Here is a 6,710-nt window from a genome sequence, read left to right as displayed (position 1 = left end):
ACGGGGGGGGGGGGGGGGGGCATCCTCCAAAGGCTGATTACACTGGTGCAGAAGTGCTGGCACTTCCAGGTGTGTTGCTGGCACTTCTGGGATGAAGTGATTGGCCACAGGGGAATGCCCCTCTTCCCCCTGATTGGCCCCAGGGGGATTGTGAGGATTGCTTCTTCTGGCTCCCCCACTCCCCGGCTGTCACTTTCAAGGGGGGCACAAGCACTCTCGCCTGCTCCCCCTGCCCATCACCTAAGCAGGGAACGTTGCTGTCAGGGGGTACACCAGCACTCTCAGGGGGTGCACGTGCACCCCCTTACGCATCGCCACTGATTTGAAGTCTACTCACTTTTGTCGAATCCAACCCCCCTCTTTACTTCAACAAGGAGAAATGCAAAGTACTGCACCTAGGGAGGAAAAATGTCCAGCACACCTATTGCCTAGGGAATGACCTGCTGGGTGGCACGGAAGTGGAAAGGGATCTTGGAGTCCTAGTGGACTCCAAGATGAACATGAGTCGGCAGTGTGACGAAGCCATCAGAAAAGCTAATGGCACTTTATCGTGCATCAGCAGATGCATGACGAATAGACCCAAGGAAGTGATACTTCCCCTCTATCGGGCGCTGGTCAGACCGCAGTTGGAATACTGCGTGCAATTCTGGCACCGCACTTCAAGAGAGATGTGTATAACCTGGAGAGGGTCGAGAGAAGGGCCACTCATATGGTTAAGGGCTTTCAGGCCAAGCCCTACGAGGAGAGACTACAGAACCTGGACCTTTTCAGCCTCCGCAAGAGAAGGTTGAGAGGCGACCTTGTGGCTGCCTATAAGTTCATCACGGGGGCACAGAAGGGAATTGGTGAGTATTTATTCACCAAGGCGCCCCCGGGGGTTACAAGAAATAATGGCCACAAGCTAGCAGAGAGCAGATTTAGACTGGACATTAGGAAGAACTTCTTCACAGTTCGAGTGGCCAAGGTCTGGAATGGGCTCCTGAGGGAGGTGGTGCTCTCCCCTACCCTGGGGGTCTTCAAGAGGAGGTTAGATAGGCATCTAGCTATAGATAGGTCATCTAAACCCAGCCCTCTTTCCTGCCTATGCAGGCGGTCGGACTCGATGATCTATTGAGGTCCCTTCCAACCCTAACATCTATGAATCTATGAATCCATAGGAGGGTCAGAGTATAGTCAATATTGCATTTAGGGAGCCCAGGCAGGGAAGGCACAGAACAAAGCTTGCACAGGCTTTCTGAACTATGATGTGGATGAAGCTTGGAAAATGGGGTGGAGGTTAAGGAGTGTGGTTGTGCTGCTCCCTGTTGTTGTTTTCCATACATGGCTGTATCTGCCATACATAGAGACTCCTGCAGAGAGCTCTCTGAAGGACCAGAAGCAGATAGGGTATTAGTCTATTATCAGCATGCAGTTTGGAGGGGCCTTTCCCAAATCCCACATAACTTCCTGATATATAGAACACTGTAGCTGTGCACTTGCATAACAATTTGGCCTGACTGATAAGATTGGGATCTTACAATTGTTCTGAGTGAGGAGCATTGTACAGTTTGGTTGCCCTAGAAGCCAAGCACAAAGCAAACTATGACTCTGGCTGAGTCTCCTTTACTTCCAGGGAAAGAAAGAAGTTAGCACCCTTTTTATGTCACAGTTTATTTTCCCCTCTGCTCCTGCTCAACTGCGCTTCATTGGCTGTGTGCCACTCACTATCCTTGCACATGTGAGACTGGGTGACCAAAGGCCTTGTGGTGGCTATCTTCACTTGCATTATGATTCATACTAACAGTATCATGTTTCCTCCCCTTCCTCTCCTGTGTGGGTGTGAAATCTGATTCATAACCGAGTCCTAACTTATTATCAGCTGTTAAATATATATTTCAGTCTCACGAAGAGCTTTGTTGTTTTCATTTAAATTATTCCTCATATAGCTCAGTTAATATGTGCAATGGTGTATTGTTCGATTCTACAGAGGGGCAGCTGTGAACCTTTAACTAAGTAGAATGTGTTTAAAAGTATGAATATAATCAGTATCTTTCATTTCTTGCTGTTCGTATTTTCTTCCATAAATCATCTTCATTTATCGCCTTTTTAATTGCCAAGCCATGACCTCATGTTTTGTAACCTTTTCTTTTATCTCTTTATAACCCTAAATGATTTGCACATATCATCTTTAATTGACATCTCAGTGTGACATCAGCAAATGGTGAGAGAGTAGACTACTGAGAACAGCACACTATCCCAGTCATTCCATTTATAACATTTCAGAAAACCATTACAGACATTTGAATTTTTTTAACTGCCTTTGGTAGCATGTCTTTGTGCAGATTGCTCTGAAGTTACTTAGCAAAAAAATCAGAACGGCTTTTTTAATCAGAAGCCAGGAAACTAAAATCTACTTATAGAGTCTGATGCCAACCATTCAAAAGTGTATGCATGTATTATTTGTTCTAAAGAAGGAAATGAGTCTGCTACCTTGTCCCCAGGACCAGTGCTAGGCTCTATACTAGAGGTGGGTAATTATTTCAGCTGGAGGGCCACTTAACAAGTTTTGGTGAGGCCGCAAGGGTAGCCCCTTGACAGGTGCCCTGCCAGCTGGTCACCATCTTGGGAGCGGAAGTCCCATCTCTAACCTTTCAGGACCTTTGCCACTGGAAGACCCTCCCCTCACCCCAGAAGTACTCCTTTTGGGAGGGAGGGTACTCCCAACTTGAAAACAGAAAAAAATCATATAATAAAAATCAAACATTTACTAAAACTTATTTTAATTGTATTCGTAAAAAAATGTGTTCTGATTTATGTGCGTTTGCATAGTGTATCTAGAAGCAATTGAATAATAGCTCAAAATACAGTCCAATTCTTGTATATTGTATGGGGGAGGGTGTGGGTGTGTTTGGGCGCATGGTGGGGGGCTGGGGTGCATGGGAGGGTTTGGGTGCGTGTGTGCACATGTGTCTGGGAGGAAAGTCCTTGGAGTCCCTGGAGTGTTGCAGTCCCTGGAGCTGCATGTGGTGGCAGCAAGCAGGGCCAGCCCTGCCTAGCCCAGCTCATAGCATGTAGCTTCCTGCATTCCAACCCTGATCCCTAACCACAGGTGGTGATACTATGCAGGGCCAGCCCAACCGAACCCTGCACAATGAAACCAGCAGCGCAGGTCATGGAGCTTGGCTGGGGCAGCAGGGACTGGGGTGGATCTGGCACAGATCCATGACATTGAGCTCCCCACCATTCCTCATGACCTGCACCTAGCAGCGAGTGGGGCCAGGATGCTGGCTTCATGGCACACGGCTCTCCTCAGTTCCAGTGCCATGGCTCTCCCAGTTCCGTACTTCTGCCACCCCACCCTGGGTCCCTGTCAGCCCTGGGGCACTAGCACAGGGCTGAATGGGCCTTACTGCTGCCACTGCTGAGTCCTGCTGCTAGCTCTTCTTCTCACTGGTGCCTCATCAGCTTTGACGGGCAGCCACCAGCAGGTAATCATTTTCTAAATTGTAGAGCACCCTGTGGGCCAGACAGAATTTCTTGGTGGACTGAATCTGGCCTGCGGGCTATATTTTGCCTGCTCCTACTCTATACTTCTATGAGCCATATAAGTACATATAGAACAGTCAGAGAACACCTAATTTGCGTATACCAGGTATAAAATGTATAAGGACAACGCTGACAAATGCAGCAATCAATCAAAATGAAAAGTTTTTCCCTTTTTAAAAAGCTCTTTTTTATTAAAACTATTATAACTATTTTTTTTATTATTAAAAGCTCAGGTTGTGATCAAAGTAGGCACAGCTGTACTTAGATTAGCCTGTAAATACATTAATGGACTGGGCAGAGAAATGTGTCCAGCAGGAGACAAGCCAAAGGAGGGTGGCCATGACATTTTGTCTTTGCCAGTGATGCTGAAGATGTAAATAATAATAATAATAATAATAATAATAGAGATACAGAAGGTTTTCTCCCTTCTCTGTCCCCATATAAAAGCCATGATTAAGAGTCTCTAAGTCTTGTGCATTTTCATTTTGTTTGCTCTATTAAACTGCCTTAAAAATAAAAGTCCAGAAAGATTATGTTAAAGCAGTTCTAATGGCCTAGGAATTTCAGTATGTGCTATGTGAATTGTAACATCATGCACTCCTCTGTGACCTTACAATAGGATGTAACAAGAGGATAGCTAAGCCATGCAGCTAACACCTGAAGCACTGCTTTGAACGGGAAAATAAATTCGAGAGGTATAAGACACAGTCCCACAGCCTTAACTCTGAATTTCCTTGCTTACTGAGTTTGTCAAACCTTTAACATTATTTTAAAGAACATTCTTTGTGCTTTAACATCTATTGTGAATTGGCTGCTTTAAGTCATGCCAAGCACATCTTTGGTCTCCAATAACCTCAGGATGAAAGAAGTAAAAAAGTGGTATAGGACCAACTTTATGAGAATGCAGCTATGAATCTAGACCCACAGAGCTTCTCAGAATATATATATTTTTATGATTATTGCTTGTGAAAAGGAGGAACGTGTTGTTGCTGTTGGTATTTCTTTTCAGTTGGAAATCAAACAGGCCAGGACCATATTCTGCTGGGAACTGCATAGATATTTACTACATGACCACACCAAATAAAGGCAAGTATTTGTTAATTATACTACCTGTGTAGCTCCAGTACAATTACCTCCTAAAGTATCTGCAAAACTAAGCAGAATGAAATAGCCATATAAAATGAAGAGTTGGGCTAAACTGGTTTAGTGTACTGCAGATTTTTCCAAACCTTATGCAATTCTCTTTAAAATATTGTACCAGGGAACCTCTGTCCCCGTTATTGGTGAGGCCTGAGAGGATAGGAAACCCAGGGCCAGGAAAGGCAGTTCGGAGTAGCAGACAGGTGGATTGAGCCAAGGACTAATAAGGTCAGGCAGCTAATAGAGCAACTAGATTCACCAGGTCACTGGGTGTAGAGGACCCAGTCATATGGCCAGAGGGAGACTGGGCTTAGGGGATTTAAGCCTGACCTCTAACCATGCTAGAGGGCCCTGCTTGCCTGCAGCAGGGAGAGAAGCTCTCAGGAGTGAGAGGCTGCTGGAGATGAACAGACAGCCATCCAGAGGGACCTGGGGGCAAAGACTACCATGAAGGTAGGGCCTGCTGGCAACATTTACCCCATGAGCTAAGGCAGGGGTGGGCAAAATGTGGCCTGGGGGCTGGATGCAGCCATCTAGACCATTCTATCTGGCCCGTGGGGCCCCTAAAACATTTAGAAAATTAATATTAATATGCCCTGGGCTGCCTGTCATGTGGCCCTCAATGCCTTGCCAAAACTCAGTAAGTGGCCGTCTGCCCAAAATAATTGCCTGCCTTGAGCTAAGGTTTTGACTAGTAGATCAAGGTGGAGGGCACGGACAGAGAGAGAAAGGGGGCCGAGGAGGTGACAGCTGGAGCCCCAATAAGTCCTCAGAAACCTGCAGGAGATCTCCCTTTAAAGGGGAAGCACCATAGGAGGGCAAAAGGACACAGTTAGGGGGCTGGCCTGGCCAAACATACCAGGCTACCCACAAGGCTGCCACTGGCCCCAAGGTCCCACCTTCACAACAACAAACAACATTGAAGTATGGCAGGTAAAAGATGGGAAGGAGCAGGCAAATGGGGCAGACCCCTATCAGTCCTACGTGTATCAGAAAATCTGTTTGTGAAGTAATGCCTTTTGGGATAGCATGAATGTTCACATAGAATTCTAATTATAAATAATTATCTACTATGTTGACTCTGTGACTCCTAGATAAATGGCTCGTGCCATGAAAAGCATCACCAAAATTGCAAATAATATGCAATTTATATGATTGCATATAAATTGTTTTCATTTCCCATTGAAGTCAGTGCTCTGCATAAGATCAGTACTTCACCCTTCATCTTTGATACAGTAGCTCTGGCTTTGGCTCCAGCAACAGGGAGGGAAGAGTAGTGGTGGCAGCACAGGAATAGCAGTCAGCAGTTCAGTGCTGCTAGGGAAGATGTCACCTCCTTCATTGCCATGATGCATGCTGAGCAGCCAAAATAACCCTGGTTTTGGCAGTCAAAAAAGGAGGTAATATCTCTTCCGGCATCAGGGTAACTCAGACTATCATGTGCCACCACTGCTTTTCTTCTGTCCCTGTTCAGGGAAGGTCCAAGGTGTGCGGTGGGGGGAGGAAGAAAGAGAATGGGAGGGTGAGGTGTCCCCCTAATTCCATTCTGGTGCATGCACATGCACACGTGCACACCCACACCCCCATTAGGCTGTGCTCAGGGCTAGTGCCCCACTAACATTGTTATGCTACTTCTGCTCTGTGTTACACAAGGGTTTAGAGACCAACAGGCTAACAGGCAGGTTGAGTATTCCTGTGCCATCTTTATATAAGATGTGAATTATAAAACTAGGAATTAAAAGGTATAGGTATATAGATATAGATATATCTATCTATCTATCTAGATGGATATGCATCTATCTATCACAGTTAAAACTTGTGAGCATGTCAAATATTCTCTAAATCCTGGGTGACCTGATGTGCACAAAGTAGACTGAACTGACTAGTAAGATAGTACTTAATAGTGCCATAGGAAATTTTCAGCCCATACAAAGGTTGCTTACAGTGGTCTACTTTCCACTTTCATGTATTTATCCGTTCTTCAATATAAACAGGACTTGAAGCTAGCTCATTTGTAAACCAACAATTTATCTTGAAATGCTTAC

This window comes from Alligator sinensis, unplaced genomic scaffold (assembly GCF_000455745.1).
Source record: "Alligator sinensis unplaced genomic scaffold, ASM45574v1 scaffold308_2, whole genome shotgun sequence".
Taxonomy (NCBI): Eukaryota; Metazoa; Chordata; order Crocodylia; family Alligatoridae; genus Alligator; species Alligator sinensis.
The sequence above is the reverse complement of the archived record's forward strand: the minus strand, read 5'-3'. Positions refer to the sequence as shown.